Source organism: Anser cygnoides, chromosome 5, assembly GCF_040182565.1.
Source record: "Anser cygnoides isolate HZ-2024a breed goose chromosome 5, Taihu_goose_T2T_genome, whole genome shotgun sequence".
NCBI lineage: Eukaryota > Metazoa > Chordata > Aves > Anseriformes > Anatidae > Anser > Anser cygnoides.
In genome coordinates this window covers 25,650,985-25,666,596 of record NC_089877.1, presented here as the reverse complement: position 1 = coordinate 25,666,596, position 15,612 = coordinate 25,650,985, and positions in this window count along the sequence as shown.

The window sequence follows — 15,612 nt, the reverse complement described above, 5'->3', positions numbered from 1 at the left end:
ATCTATTGATTTTCTTTAAAGAGATAATGAATCTTCTGTTCTTTTCTGACTTCAATATGATATATAATATTGCCTCAAAAATTAAATACATGATAAAGAGGTGTATTTGTAAAAAAAAAAAAAAAAAAAAAAAAAAGATTCCTAAAGATCTGTTTGTAAATATTGTACTCTCTGGATCTCATTTCCTGAAGAGTTTACTATCTTTGTCTTTCATTTAAGTCAACTGGGAAAGTATTCAGCAGGCTAGAAATCAATCCCATTGTAGATGCAAAGTCGGATTAATCCAAATTAATTTCCTGTATTTCCTTTTGGTTGTATTTTTGTGATGGTACTCTGGGAACTTTAAGTTTCATTTTCCTTTACCAAAGCTTATTGACGTTTGAAAAGTAGGAGATTCTTTTATTTTTTTCTTTAGGTGACTTCTGTAGTTAGAAAGTAGGGCTCTTCGAACTTTAGAGAGCTGAGATTTCCAAAATCTTCTGTCAGCAAATTTTTTGACTCTTAAGGAAGAATGGTGTCCACTGGACTGGATCCTCAACGACAGTCATAAGTGAGAGCAGAAGCTGAATCTGTCCTCTCATGTACAGAAAATAGCTTTTAAAATGTAGGGTATTTTTTTCATGTTAATAAGACTATTAATATGAAATTTTACTAATTAAATGTACTATTTTAGTAAATTTTGCCAGTAATACAAAGAGTATTGATATCTGCCACTATAAAACAGGGGCTGTCATACACAGGTTGTGGAATGGTCTTTAGTACTTGTGACATGCAATAACAAAATACAACAAAAAAAGAAAATTTCTTAAAAAAATTCTTAAAATAAGAGGACTTGAATACAGAAAAATCTAGGTTCTGTTGTGACTTACTGTAAGAGTCTAGTGTACTTACCTATCTATTGCCTTTATTTTTTCATTTGTAGAGTTGAGATGCGTTATCATTTTCCTTAATTCATTAGGGCTTGTAAAGCACTTTGAAATGCTTGGGCAAAACATCTTGCAGCAGTGCAAGTTATTATTTGATTAATTTGACTTTATTGGAGGTAAGCCCACTAAATTATTGTTTAATCTCAATTTCATATGAAAGACAAAGTCCTTTAAAGACTAGGGAAAGAAGTGATATTTAAAATGAAGCGCTGGTGCTACTTACAGACAGGTGACATATTTTAAGATATTGAAATATTGCCTGCATCAGGTTTTAAAATCTGTCACTTACCATGCAAAAAGAGCACAATACCATCTAATTATATTTAAACATGCTATATGATTTCAGGCAAAATTAGAGTTAGAGTTCAGATTCAAGAACAGCAAAATTACAAAGTTTTGTCAATAAATTGCAGGCTTACCAGCTGTTGACTTCAGATTTATTTTCTTGTACTTTGAAGTCTCATTAACCTTGATAGTCTCGAACACTTTCAGGAAAATTTCTATTTGAACTGATAAATAGGCTTGGGTTGTTGATTTCATGTAGCACAGAAGTTGTAAGAATGCTCTAAATCTGTGCTTTGAGCTCAAAATCTTCAATCCCCTGAAAATTCAAAATCTTTTGCATAGTCCCAACTTCTGCTAATTACTGTTATCTGAAACAAATGCTGCTTAATTTTAGGCATATTTTTATTACACTTTCCATTCACTTTGTTTGGTTTACTGGATGACAGCTGGCTTATCATTCTGGAAATTATAAAGATAGCTTCTTGCTAAGGATAAAAATTTCTAAAAGAGGCATCTCCAAAGGGAAAGAGTCCTCTCATTTTGTTGTTACGCAAAAACCTGGCAAGACTTGGAAGTAATCTGGAAACTGCCTATTATATTTTCTTTGAAATCTCCACAATTCTACTTTCTTGTATTGAACTGCTCACCACTGTTTGTAATGTGGAAAAACTCAATTTATGTTAAACTCTAAAATTACATGGTGGAAAAAAACAATTTGGCTATGAGCTTTGAAGTTTGCATGTTTATTTTGTGTTCTGGTGGCTCACTGTATAATATAATATGTTATTGCAAAGACTTTTCAATAAAAAACACTTTAAATAACATCTATGATCAGTTTTTCTAAAATGCACATTAACATAATGGGCAGAAAGTTTAATGTTGAACATTATTTTCATACATTTTTTTTAATGTAATTTGGATTTTTTTCCCCTTATTTAAAATCACTAGGAGCATGTAAAAATCTAAATACTTCGTGAAAGTTAGTTCTAAACAGAGCTCCTTGTGGTCTGGATGTGCCTATCTCCCCCTCATAAAATCAAGCTTATCCTTCACTTTCATTTGGCTTGCCTAGATATACTTAAAGATCAAAAACATATGCTGTTCCAGGTGTGCTTGTGAGCACGCACCACTGATGGGGTTTTATGTAAAGAGATAAAAATTCTGTGCATGAGCTGTCACAAACAGTTTGGCTGAACAAAGTCACTGTTACTAAAGCACTGCTGATATTCTTAAATGGAAATGCAATGAGAAACACCTGTGTGAAAACTAGATTAGTAGAATTGAAAATCATCATGGATTCCAGGTCAGAACTAAGTAAATAAGATGGTTCAGGGAAGGTCAAATAGTATCCATGTTCTCAAGTGGTGATGAAAACTTCAATTGTAAAGAGTCCAGAAACAGGTGTGATTGTTGTATGGCAGGAGAATGGAGAGCTTTGCTTTAAACAGAATGTTTAAAATTCCTCAATTAAGAATGATGTACCAGAAAAGGGTAATACAATGCTTACTTATGAGCCTGGATGGATTGCAGAGTGCCTGTAGGAACCCAGAGAAAACAGTCTCCAACTTTGCCTTGATATCTATAAGCCATAGAGCACTCAACAGAGTATATTGTCCAAACAGGTGCACTGGATAGCATTATGCCTCTTTTTGTGAGCCCATGTAAAGACCTGACACAAACAAACAATGGAGTTTGGTCACACATTGCACTGTATGACTGGAACCTGAATTCATCACATAGTGCAATGCATCCATTCTTCCCTCTGTTTTCATGCTTCCACAAGTATAGCACTTCCTCTGAGTGATGGGTTAATCCTGACAGGCTTTATGGAAAACTGTCTTCAGAAGAGCTATTTAAATGAAGAGGATGAATGATTACCATATGAAAACAGAAAACTGAAAATGTTTCTAGCAAAATTCAGTTTTGCTTTTGTTCAAAGGATGTTTTTGTTTATATCTGCACAATTTGGATATGGCTGATCTAGCACAAAAAAAGTAGATTAGGAAAAGTAAAGATCACTGGAAAACAGAATACTGAGGTCCTTAATTAAGCCAGGCAGAGACAGTCTATTCACTTTAAAGTTTAAACGGAGGCATATGGCAAAGATCGGTTCACTACTGGAACCGACAACTGGGCTCTGTTCTGTTGATTCCAACAAAAGCAGCAGGAAGAGAGAGGAAATAACAAATGCAGACATGCCATAAACAAGCCTAGGGAATTACAGGGGACTAAGCTGTAAGAGTATGCTAAATTACACCTATACATTAACCTTCTTTGTTTTCTTACTGCAAAGGAGCACATCTAAATGTTTATAAATAAACATGGGAAAACTTCAGCATGGCTGCTAGAATGTAGTTTTTTTTTTTTTGTTGTTGTTTGATTGTTTTTTTTCCCCCTCTGGAAACTCCTCATAGTTTGAATCCTTGAAATTTTAAATGAGACATCTATATGCTGGCTTTTGTTTGGGTTTGGGACTACTTCAAATAGTAATTTTGTGAGACTTACATAGGGGGAATTCTAATGCAAATTAATTACATAGAGAATTTGTGCAGAAGATAGTTGACATGCATCTTTGAAACACTACTTGTGTTTGTGCCAAAACTGTGCTAGCAGTGTGAAACAGTTAGAAAGCTTTATATGAAACATACATGTGCAATAAAAAGTACACTCTTATTTATCACAGTATTTTTTACATAAAGGATTTTCTTCTTTATTGAAAATACATCGATGTATTTATGAACATACTGTATTCCACTGTAGTCGTTCACTAACTTTTCTTCCACAACAGCAATATTTCAGGTTGATTTTTTTCAGTGTGAGGCTTGCCAATACACGTTTGCATTCTTGTATGTAAAATAGAAGCAATACGTTTCCCCCACATCTTTTAAAAATCATTTTCCTCTACAAATACTTTGCTGTTGTTCTTGACGTATCATGAATATCTCAACGCAATGCACACTGAAAGCTAACAGCATAGCTGGATTATCCCTCACAGCGTCCATCACTAGCGTTGGTCAAGCCTCGCACCACCTTCACTGGTGTAACTTTCCTGTCTCAGAAAGAGAGCCGGTGAAGTGAAATCAAGCTGAATCTTTTGTATTAAGGGAAGATATTTCTTGATCTTTCATTTTTTTTCCACTAATGTTCCATCCTTATCCCCCCACTGCCTTTCCATGCAGTTCCTGGTTTCATATGATAATGGAAGAGAAGGTCATTGTAAACAAGTAGATGTTCCTTAGAGTGTTCTCTTTTCCTGTGCAGCAATGTACATCAGGAACTGTACTACTTGCACCAATTTACTCACCCCACTGGCATTAATTACTATGAAAATACAGAGAATGAAGTACATTTTTTTTACTGATGAGTTGCAAACAGCTCTTGCACTTGTATTTTAGGATTATTTTCCTGGTCTATTGTATGCTAGTAACTAAATCCAGAATCTGATCAGCTAGTATTCTGAATCCAGAATCTGATGTGGAATTACTAGGTGAAAAGGTGTAAGTAAGACTTAAAATTTTGGATTTAATCCTTCTCTAAAAGTCTAAAGTGAAAATCTGAATTGTAGGAGTAGTAAATTAGGCAGTGAAGGTTACAGTCTTTATATTTAAAACAAAAGAAAAGACATTTTTAATCACCTTATAAAACTTATTTACCCACGATTCTACTGACACCAAAAGTTTGCTAGAGCTCAGAGACAGATTAAAAATTTACAGATATGCTCAGAAGATTTGCAATTTGCCTAACTAAAATTTCTGAAAAGGGTACAAAAATGGTTTTAGAAAAAAATTATTAGTTCTTGGGTTAAACACACGCACACACACACAAACAAACAGCAAAAAACACTGAATCCATTAACAGCTGGTTATTTCATCATTTTGCCTTAAAGAAAATCTTATTCAAGCCTGCGGAAGTGGCCATTTTATCTTACAGGGCATAGCTAGACAATACCTGAAATGATAAATACAGCTGTTCTTACACAAGTGAACCAGAAGTGTATTACAAAGAAATGCTGCAGTCACTATTAAGCATTCACTAAAGACATTATTTGACTGTAATATGTTATTTCAGCAGCTCAGAAGAAAATTGTTTCTGGCATGAAGAGCTGGGTGTCACATCAGAAACAAATATTTGACATTTTCATGTTTCCATCATGCCTTGTCAGTATAGTTTTATAAACATCCATGAAGTTTTGCACACAGTGAGGATAAAAAGGAACACTAATGACAGAGTATTCACTGAGTGGATGTCACATGCTAGAATTTATACTGCAGTAGAATTGGAAAACTCTTGCCAGTAAGAAATGATGTTATAAAATTAAATTTTATCTTAGCATTGTTAATGATAAAATTATGCTACATCAATATATATGGCATGACAATAATGTAGCAGCTTTAGTATTAAAACGTGTTACTTTTTATGCTGTCAAGCAATAATTTTTAATGTATTTATGAGTCAATTTTGGGGTTTATTTCATTATTTAATGCCACAAATTTTGCCAGAATTCTGATGCTGATGTTATAACTGCATTTTTGAATGTGCATTCATTGTAGAAAGCTTGTCCTCTTCTTATTTTATCCTGGAAGCTAATTAATTGTTGTGTCATATTTCATGAATGTGCCAACAAAAAATTATGATGAAAATAGAAAAAGAGTACAATCTGTTACCGTTTTTGGTACAAGTAGATCTTATATCCCAACAGCATAAAAAGATGAAACCATTTCAAATGTCCTGTGTTTCACATCTAATATCAGTTCTGAATCATATAGATTGCCCAGAAACATAAAAACCAGAATACCTGATTATAATTCCTCTTAATTTTCAGCTAATATGAAAACATTAAATAGTAAGTAAATCAAAGTAATTTCAGATCTGTCATGGTTACAAAGCTAAGGTTTGGAATTTGGAGTATATACATTATGGTACTCTGATAAAAATTGTCAGCTGTTCAGCTTGATGTTTTTTGATTAGTCTATTCTAGCAAATAGTCAAACCCAAAATTCCATACTTCCTTGTCTTAATGCTATGACTGTGACTAATATTTCCAGAGAATGTGTAAAGGAAATGTGTGCCCTTATGGCCAACAGGCTTAAGGGATTATATTATTATATTGTTTTATACTATTATACACTATTATCACAGTGTTTTATAGCCACGTAGGAGAGTGTTGAATTAAACGTTGCTTTCTGTTCAATTTGGATGTAGCTTTTATGTCATTTTTTAGGGTAATCTTCCTGAAGATATGTTATTTATGATTTTTGAATGCCTTCTCTTGTATCCCAATTCATTTGTAATATAGCATATTTGAAATGAAACCAAGACACTGTTTTGTATTGCTGAACATTTTTCCTCTTTTTTCTAGTTAAGAAGCTCAAATACACATGTTGACTGAGAGAATTTTCACTTAATATTTTAAACTAGAATAAAATTAATTATCTATTTCAAGCCCCACCACAATCTGATCTGTTACAGTGTTCTATTAATGATATTTAATAAATACATTTATTAGAAATAAATTTGACATTTATTTTTTAAAAGTAAACTTTTTTGAAATTCTCACTCTTTAAAATCTGAATTCATGTTTGAACATGGAAAATAAGAAAAGAAATGAGTGTCATGGTAAATTTGTGTAGTGTATAGTAAGAAGGATTATATGTATATATATGTATAATATGTATTTAGTGTATATTAAGAAGGAATAGCTGGATGAGGAATGTTATGACGTCCTTCAGTAGTGAGCTGAATCACTTTTTTTTTTTTTTCATTTCTGCATCAGTTAAACTGTTTTTAGTAGTGAAAAGACTGATGAAAATGTTCATACCAGTATAAGAATTTAAGGAAGTTGTATGTATGATTATGTCACTCTATTTTTGGAAAATTGCTTTTGAAGCGATGGAGCATGTATTTGCTTCTGAATACATTCAGCTTGAAGGACTCTTGATATTACTTTTACAGTTACTTCAATATCTTTTTATTTATACTAGCTTCACTGTATTTTTTATGTTTTTCTAATCAGTAGATATATTTTGATATAAATGGATACAGAATTGCCTCTTGAGACAGTGTAAAAACTTTTTCTTTGCCAAAGTAAGCAACTTTCCCACCACTCTGTGTCAGAATGCATGTAATTATCATTACAGAACGTTGACCAATGTGACAAAAACCAAATAAGTATTGTATGAATGAAAATGATTGAATGATAATATAAATTGTGTCCCTTCTGTTTTCTCAGCTGTTATTGCAAATAATAAAGATTTAAGAATGGTTTTACAGAAGTTTCTGTGGAAACTCCAGTGATATTTTCTGTTTCCAGCTCTTTTTACTTCAAATAATGGAGGTATTTTTGATATGCAGATTACGAAATTGAATTAAATGTGGGCCTGAAACAATGAAATAGTGTTTGCAATATTTAATTTTTTTTTAAGTCAAGTCTTTATGTCTGAAGAAGACATCAAAAGAAGTTTGGATGAATTAGTTCAGTTATGCCATAGTGTTGGTTAATTATGAAACTAAGAAATTGTGGAAAAGCCCCTAGCTAACAATATGTTTTAAGTGTATATGTATATATACACATATATATGTATGTATATAACCAAAAAAGTTGTAGGTAGCCACTGCAATTTGAACCATTTATTTTTTTCTAAGTTTGCAAGCATTTTTCTCATCTCTTTTCTCTACTGTCTGTCTTTTACACCACCTTACCTTTCATTTATAAAAAAATGCTTTTTACACATATGGTGATGTAGAAACAATAATAATGAATATGCTGTCTTATACATATAAGGGAAAGATACTGAAGGATAAGGAATAAATGTAACAAGTGAGTTGAGTGAGACTGGTTGTTGAGGCATAGCGGTGTAATCGACCCCATATTTAGCACCTTTATTAGTTTAATGATTATTGGCAGTATATATGGATCCTCAGGAAGAAATGCCATTCTTGTCTAATTTTTTTTTTAGTCAATTTGTGATTTTTATATTCTGATTTATATGGAAGACATTTTCTCAATGGTTAGAGAATTTTATTTTCACGTTAGCATGTTTTGGCTTTATTGCAAGTCCAGCAGTGACTCCAATGACAGGTTGATAATTTTATGTAATTCCTTTAATCTTGGCTGAAGTAGAGTTTCTATCAAGCTCACAGATCTAATTGCTCTTTCTTTAAATGTCTAATGTTATGAAAAATGTAGGTCTTGTGTCTTGGTGGTGCTCACACTTCCCAGGAATTGAGAGTATTGAATATCCTTATAAATATGAAAAGATTTAGAGTGCATTACAAAACACATCTGCTGGAAAGTTTCTGAATTTTTAATGGAAAAATGTTATTTGCAAAATGACTTGTAAAATATTTTGTGTTTATAGGGACTGCAGTTTGAATATAGGAATGCTATTTCTGTTGTCTTATGTAGCCATATATATATATAGGTTTATATATATTTTTCAGAAGATTGCATTATTTTAAATTAAGATGTTACATTCAGGTTCAGACGACTGAGCAGTTTCCATCTTTCCATTGGTCTCTTCATACTCTTCATTCCCACTTCATGCATACATACATATGCTCAGACTCAGTCTATTTCTGCATTAGGGCTTGTAAGGGAGATTCCAGATCAACTCAGCTGAATTTGTCCTTTTACCCGTCTTCTGAAGATACAAGAAGTTTTAAGTTTTCTGTCAGTCTAGTCTAAGTTTCATCCCCCATATCCATTACATCAGCATCCAAATGACATTTTAAATTTCATTTGTTGTGTGGTTATATTTTCCTGATTTTGAAACTGTCACTTAAACCCAGAATGTTAGCTGAACCCTGTCATTAGTTATGAGGTGTTATACTATATTAGTATCAGAGTATAGTGCACATGCCTTCAAATACATGTGCATGTGCATGCCAAGGAAGAAGAAATATTTGTATTCGGCTAAGTAAAATACTCTTTTACATCTTCTAATCTTTCCCTGTATCTTCTCTCTGAGAGGTACCCCTACCCTGTAGGGGTGAAGAAAAGTAATTTTACGTAATAACTGTATTTCAATATTGTTATTAGGTCATGGAGTTGTTTTATTTCACTTAGTATTGTCAAGTGACAGAGGATTATCATAGAATCTATCATAGAATGATAGAATGGTTGGAAGGGACCTTAAGGACCATCCAGTTCCAACCCCTCTGCCATGGGCAGGACACTTCCCACCAGACCAGGCTGCCCAAAGCCCCATCCAGCCTGGCCTTGAACACCTCCAGGGATGGGGCATCCACAGCATCTCTGGGCAGCCTGTTCCTGTGCCTCACCACATCACCCTCATAGTAAAGGTTTTCCTCCTAACATCTAATCTAAATATGCCCTCTTTTAGTTTAAAGCTGTCCTTGTCCTATCATGATCTGTCCGTGTAAAAAGTCACTCTCCATCTTTTTATAAGACCCCTTTAAGTAGTGAAAGGCTGCAATGTGGTCTCCCCAGAACCTTCTCTTCTCCTGCCAGCACATTGCCAGCCGTCTTAGCTTTTCTTCATAGGAAAGATGCTCCAATATTATATCACTTTTTTTAGTATCTTTGTACATAGTTCCTATTACAACCAAATTAAAAATAGCTTGCTCAATCTATGAATATTTTTGTCAGTAAAAACAAATAGTTTATTGGACAGGACATAAAAAAATAAAGCAATTTATTTCTACTGATTCAAATTATAATAATGGAGAAGGTTTTAATTTATTAGTGCATAACTGTAAATGAGTATGACAGTTTAAATGCCCAGTTTACCTTTGCCTTGCTAGGAATTAATCTTGTTTTAGGACATATAATATTAATTTAAGAAAAAATATTGCAAGCATTTAGAAGAATTACAAATAAAATCAGATGAAAATCTATTGTTTCCCTGCTTCCCATCTCAGTTTTCACTATTACTTTTCTACTGTAGAAATCCAAATGAAGGAGTCCAAACTTTCCACTTGTGAGGGAGAATGCCTCACAACATTTTAAATATAGACAGTCTGAATTTGTGTGAAAGAAGATATCTATATACATATTTCCAAACAACTGTGAATTGTTAAGTATTCAAAAAATATTTTGGTGGGTTTATTTTACTTTATGCTTTTGTTTCTGTTCAGCAGACACAATTTAAAGTCCAAGCAATTTCCTTTCCTTTCACTAGCCATTCTCCAGAAAAAAAAAAAAAAGAAAAGAAAAAAAATCTGAGAAATAGAACAAAAAAGTGAAAAGCCAGAAGCAACACAAGTTAAGCACTGGTGAGAAAGAAAACCATATGGTCCAGTGGTTAAAGACAAATTCAAAGGCAAGAGGATCTTTATTTTGAATTTCTAATTTGGAAGTCCCTCAGTCCCTCAGCCACACTCGACTCTTTTGGCAGCATGGGTAAAACAGCAGGACATCACTATAAACCATATATTTCCAGATAGTTTATCTGGGTAAATAAATACTCTGAATGCTTTAAAATGTTCATGTTTTCCTTTAAAAAAAAAGGCAACTCACTACAACAGCACAGCTTCATCAGATTTGGGAGCACACATTAAGTAATATAGAGCTGTTACAGCAAGAGGAAAACGTGAAAGACAAGATACAAACCATAACACTAATCTTGAGAGCCCTCTTAGAGTTGTAGACGAATGGAAAGAAACCAAGATTATGTTAGTCAAACAGTAGATGAATAACCAATTTAATGAGTAAAGCATGAAATGGAAACCATCCTCTGAACAAAGAGCAACATCTGCTTTCAGTCATGTCAGAATGAATCCAGAAGAACTTCAGTAACTGATTTGAATGAACTAGGTTAACACTGCAACAGTGCATTGGTGTATTGGTGTTGTGGGGTGAATGTTTCTATAATATAGCACTTTCTGATCCAGAGAAAGAGAAATAAGCTATACAAAAAGTAAGAGTAGTATTTTTCCTATCTGATATGCTTAAGTGCTTAAACAAAGAGGTTATTTATTGTTGTTATTATTATTATTATTATTAATATATTTGATACAAAGCAAACTACTATTTGGTGAACAATAGTTTGATTTCTTCTAGTAGATCAAGTGCCCTGTTAGGAGGCAATATGTTGGAAGAATTCATAAACAGATCAAAATTCAAGACGAAACAAGGCCTATACTATGGACACAAATTAGACCCATCTGCAAATTGCTAGGCCTCTAGTTCTCTCACATAGTTTCCTAATGTGGGCAGGAGAAAAACATATTCTCACTTATTCATTAGGAAAGAATTCATTCAGCATATCTCAGTTTACTGTAAAGAGATGTATAATATTTTCCTGTTAATCTCAGGACAATGGTCAAGAAAGTAGCACTACCAGTCCACTAATGTAAAAGCTGCTTGTTTTTTAAAGTGTGGTTGAAAACCCATTAACTTTATTTTCACCAATTTTATAAGTTTCTCTGATTGCAGACTTGCTAATGTGTGTCATTGTGTGTGGACCTTATATAAAAATATTTTAAAAATAATTTTATGGAGTTTATTCAGAGCCTTTATAGATCATCAGTGACACATGTCAGCAGTTGAGAGTCACTACACTGGAGCATTGTTTTCTGGGGAATGGAATTCAGTGCTTCTTAGTCATAACATTTTCCTGCTTTTTATCAAATATCTCTCACTTCTTCTACTGCTGTTTTGTGTGAAAGATGTTAACCTATCATTATCATCTGCTGCGCTGTTAGCCGATGTGTATGGCAATTCTAAAAATTTCAACTCTGCTAAAGACTTAAAAAAAAAAAAAGTGGTAAATTACATATGAAAGGGTTAAATGACAGAACTAAGAGTGGAATTTAATGCAGAACTTAAGAAATGACAGATTAGATTGCATAAGTAAGCTTCAATTAAGTCCTGTTACATATCTTTAATTATAGCTTGTTATATTATTATTCCACAAAATCTTGCCTCTTCAATGCCTAGAATGGATCTGTTGTGTGAAAGAAGTAGGGCTATGTAGTGAACGATACAATTGTTTGTAGGACCCTTGATTCACCTGTTCATAAGTAGAAAAGCATATAATTAATGAGTCAGGATAGCTCATAAATAAAAAGGCAGTTTCTGTTGTCAAGGCAATTTGATGCTGCTATAGAGATTTAGAGTTTAATCCTGACTTTAATACTTACCATCAATGGGCTGTTTAACAAATCAGTATAAAAAGACCTTTAGCAGTGTTTTTTGTTGTTGTTTTTCTTTTCAACTAATGGTTATTCCCAATTTCTGTATACTTATTTTGAGACCTTTGAAAATGACTGTCAGAGATTCAGCACATGGAGGCTGTGCTTTGTACCTATCAAGTTCTATCACATGCTGAATAGCTTGAAAAAATCATGTCCTGGCACTGACAATTATTGCATATTTTAAAGTTGCTCTTTTTATGGCTCAGTTCTAACTGTAAATGGGGTTATTACCTCTCTTCTTCTTTATTGTGAACAAAAAGAAAATAATTGAAAATGAACAGAGATTATAGTAATAAACAAATAGTAAAACAAGTAATTTTATCTGTGGAAGTACATGTGTATAACACATGGAAAAGTAAGAACAAAAGAAAATAAGGATTTTTTATTATTATGCGAATGCTAGCCATTCTGTGCAGTTGGGCTTCTTTAAAAATGTATATGGAACTATCATAATGTATTTATATATATACACACAAATCTATATACATGCAACTTATGCATACTGAATCAAAGCTGAAGTCAATGCTTTCCTGGGTGATTTTACTAGCCTTTTTAACCTTTGTGTTTTCCATGTAATCGCAGTTTGACATAGATCACTGTAGCATATGATATTAACCTATGATATCTTGTCAATTAACTTGTCAAACTATCCTGTGTGGTTTAGGATGAGTCAGCTTGAATGTGTGGGTCAAGAGGGGGAATATAGGAGAATCCCAGCTGACACACAGGTGTAGCGGTATTTAAAGGAAGTAACAAGTACCTGCCAAGAGGTACTGAAAGCAGAAGGTAATCCTACTATTTCTTTTTCTTATCTGTTATAGAAAAAAAGAACAATGTTGGTTTGTCCTAGTTCCACAGTTTCATGGCTTGAACCACTTCTGTCTATGAAAGAGAGTGGAAATGCCTTTGGATTGAGTTCAAACAAGGCAGCTGATTAATAGCCTCTTCTGTTAGTTGATAAGGGTCGCCTATGAAAGAGTGCTTTTTTGTAAGATTGCAGTTTTGCTAATTTCATATTTTATGAGGAACATTCACTAGGGAAAGACACAGGAAAAGTCTGCTCCTGGGTTGTGGGAAAATTAATCACCTGGATCGGCTACATGGTTATCTAGAGACTGCAGTTTTGACCCATATATGTGTTACTATTTTTAAGGATCCAAAAAGCAGCTGGTATTGGTTGACAGTCAGCAAAGACAAGTAAACATGTTCATAATGTTGCAAGGTTATGGAGTTGACTTCAAAAAGCAAAAGATTTAGAAGTGGTGAAAAGTACAGAAAATAGTTGGGATGTTAATAAAGCTGCTTCCTTCCAGAGGCAATATCTTTTTTTTGTGTGTGTGTGCGTGTGTGTCTGATTGCAAATTAAGGTGAAAAAAATTAACCCCAGGCATAAAAGAATATTCAGTCCCTGCCTCCGTGGTTTCTTGAACAAAAGACTGTAGTCTTTGGTTTTAGATTTGATTTTTTTCCCTGCTCATTGCCATACAAAGAGATATAGCTCAATAAAATGAAAGATCCAGTGCACTGTGGTTCATATTCTTGGCCTGAAGGAATTCTTAGTCAGGTTAATGGATCTGATGGTTTTCCCTTCATTGATTTTTAAGATGATTATATTTTATTTATAGGTGAGAAAATAATAGTTAATCTTAAATTTATTGAAAAGTTATTGTGAGATTGCATGAATTGATAATGCTAACAATACATTCAGGGAAGCCAAACTATTCCTGTCTTTAATCCTGTAAGTGGTGATGTGAGACAAACCTATTGACTTGAAATTAAATGTGCTTTTACGTACACCTGTGTTCAGAATGAAAGAGTTATATTTTTCTTGCTCTTATGAAAGGTTTCATTACATGAAGCATTGATATACCTCAGGTGTTTCTTTTGTGAAAACTGTATGTGAAATATCCAAGAGCTGAAAGCTCTCGGATAAGAGCATGTTGTCCTCTGGAGGCTATAAGATCTAATTTCTAAGTCAGCCAAGTCATTTGTCAGATAAAAAGCCTACTGGTCAACTGTAATTGTGTCCACAGGTTTGAATCTTAACATAGCATGTGGGTCGCAAATTTACAGTAGAATTTGGAGGACAGTGTGAACAGCTCATTGTAACTCAGAACTCCTTGCCTTAATGTTGTTATAATTTTATTTTTTGTAATATTTTAGATGGGCTCTGAGGCCTTTTTTATTTTTATTTTTGCAAGCCAACAGATGATAACAAAAGGCATAACATAATTTTACCATATTAAGCTATAAAATGGCATTCATCTCTCAGTAGCACTGAATTTCAGTATTCAGCTCATCTTACAATAATGCATTGAACTGGGTGGCTAAGATGGAGAGATGCTGAATCAAAGTTATGCCTCAGGCAACCATAAGCCCTTGTTACACAATCCTAATGTGTGGTGAAAGTTCTAGAGTGGCATTATATTTTGACAAAAAAAAAATCACTTCTCAGCAATTTCATTAGTCATAATGATCCAGATTCTGTGCCTTTCTGTGAGGTAAGCTAGCAGAAAGACCAGTTTGGGAATGTGTGGCAGATTCTGTAGGAAACAAAGTAAGAAAAAGGGAGAGAGATCAGAACACAGCAATTACTGTTAAATTTTTCATGCTTATAATGCATTATCTAAAGCTGGTACTGCGTTAATGGCTGTATAAGGCCTCTGACTGGACACCTACATTAATTTTAGAGCTCCTCTATTGTTTTGCTTGAAGCAAAATTTGACATCAACATGATGTTTCACCTTAGATTGAACTTAGTGGGGAAACAACATGAAAGTAAATTAAAATCCCTGCTCACTTCCCACCACTTTTGCAATAACATCTTTTTATTTTACACCAAAAGCTGTCTAAAAACGTTTGGAAGAGATTTCCAAAAGGAAAAACCTATTTTTTATAACTTCCTTTCCCTGACTCCAAGATGCACCCAAGGCAATATATTAAAAGTTTAAGTAGCATACAAAAATAAATACGCTGTTTTTCTTCAGTTTGTTTCTATACTGATGAACCAGCATTCTGTGTATAATTAAAAGGGAAACAAAATGAAGAGAAGAGGTGTCAGAGCCTTTCCTAAGTGTGGCTTGTACAAACATAACTATAAAAGGGGAGGAATACTGATGATGTAAGAGAGGGAGCTGCATGTACTGACTCTGAAATTACCATATATGTATAAAGTATTCCTGTTGGGAAAATACAGCTGTCAAAATAGATTCACAGGTAGTGTGTGAATTGGGGAGTTTGGGAC